This window comes from Arachis ipaensis, chromosome B9 (genome assembly GCF_059453495.1).
Source record: "Arachis ipaensis isolate K30076 ecotype BB chromosome B9, ASM5945349v1, whole genome shotgun sequence".
Classification (NCBI taxonomy): domain Eukaryota; kingdom Viridiplantae; phylum Streptophyta; class Magnoliopsida; order Fabales; family Fabaceae; genus Arachis; species Arachis ipaensis.
The window spans coordinates 46836081-46837516 of NC_142444.1; the positions used below are offsets into that span (position 1 = coordinate 46836081).

Consider the following 1436-nt stretch of genomic DNA (forward strand, 5'->3'; position numbering starts at 1 on the left):
ACAATAATGCAAGGAGGATGCTTGGTGACTTTACTGCACCTAATTCCAATTTACATGGAAGAAGCATCTCCATCCCTGCCATTGGAGCAAACAACTTTGAGCTGAAACCTCAATTAGTTTCTCTGATGCAGCAGAACTGCAAGTTTCATGGACTTCCATCTGAAGATCTTTTTCAGTTCTTAACTGAATTCTTGCAGATATGTGATACTGTTAAGACTAATGGAGTAGATCCTGAAGTCTACAGGCTCATGCTTTTCCCATTTGCTGTAAGAGACAGAGCTAGAATTTGGTTGGACTCTCAACCCAAAGACAGCCTGAACTCTTGGGATAAGCTGGTCACGGCTTTCTTAGCCAAGTTCTTTCCTCCTCAAAAGCTGAGCAAGCTTAGAGTGGATGTTCAAACCTTCAGACAGAAAGAAGGTGAATCCCTCTATGAAGCTTGGGAAAGATACAAGCAGCTGACCAAAAAGTGTCCTTCTGACATGCTTTCAGAATGGACCATCCTGGATATCTTCTATGATGGTTTATCTGAGATATCAAAGATGTCATTGGATACTTCTGTAGGTGGATCCATTCACCTAAAGAAAATGCCTGCAGAAGCTCAAGAACTCATTGACATGGTTGCCAATAACCAGTTTATGTACACTTCTGAGAGGAATCCTGTGAGTAATGGGACGCCTATGAAGAAGGGAGTTCTTGAAGTTGATACTCTGAATGCCATATTGGCTCAGAACAAAATATTGACTCAGCAAGTCAATATGATTTCTCAGAGTCTGAATGGAATGCAAGTTGCATCCAACAGTACTCAAGAGGCATCTTCTGAAGAAGAAGCTTATGATCCTGAAAACCCTGCAATAGCAGAGGTAAATTACATGGGTGAACCTTATGGAAACACCTATAATTCATCATGGAGAAATCATCCAAATTTCTCATGGAAGGATCAAAAGCCTCAACAAGGCTTTAATAATGGTGGAAGAAACAGGTTTAGCAATAGCAAGCCTTTTCCATCATCCACTCAGCAACAGACAGAGAATTCTGAGCAAAATCCATCTAGCTTAGCAAACTTAGTCTCTGATCTATCTAAGGCCACTGTGAGTTTCATGAATGAAACAAGGTCTTTCATTAGAAATTTGGAAGCACAAGTGGGCCAGCTGAGTAAAAGGATCACTAAAATCCCTCCTAGTACTCTCCCAAGCAATACAGAAGAGAATCCAAAAGGAGAGTGCAAGGCCATTGACATAACCAAAATGGCCGAACCCAATGAGGGAGAGGAGGACGTGAATCCCAAGGGGGAAGACCTCCTGGGACGTTCAGTGACCAATAAGGAGCTTCCCTCTGAGGAACCAAAGGACTCTAAGGCTCATCTAGAGACCATAGAGATTCCATTGAACCTCCTTATGCCCTTCATGAGCTCTAATGAGTATTCCTCTTCTGAA

At 42.1% G+C, this 1436-nt stretch overlaps 1 non-coding gene across 1 annotated transcript; it reads right to left on the reverse strand.

The window, feature by feature from the left end:
- Positions 1–380: 380 nt before the first annotated feature.
- Positions 381–488, reverse strand: LOC148544537 (small nucleolar RNA R71). The gene has a single exon (XR_015901440.1). It is a non-coding gene; the product is annotated as a small nucleolar RNA R71 (small nucleolar RNA).
- Between the last annotated feature and the right edge of the window lie 948 nt (positions 489–1436).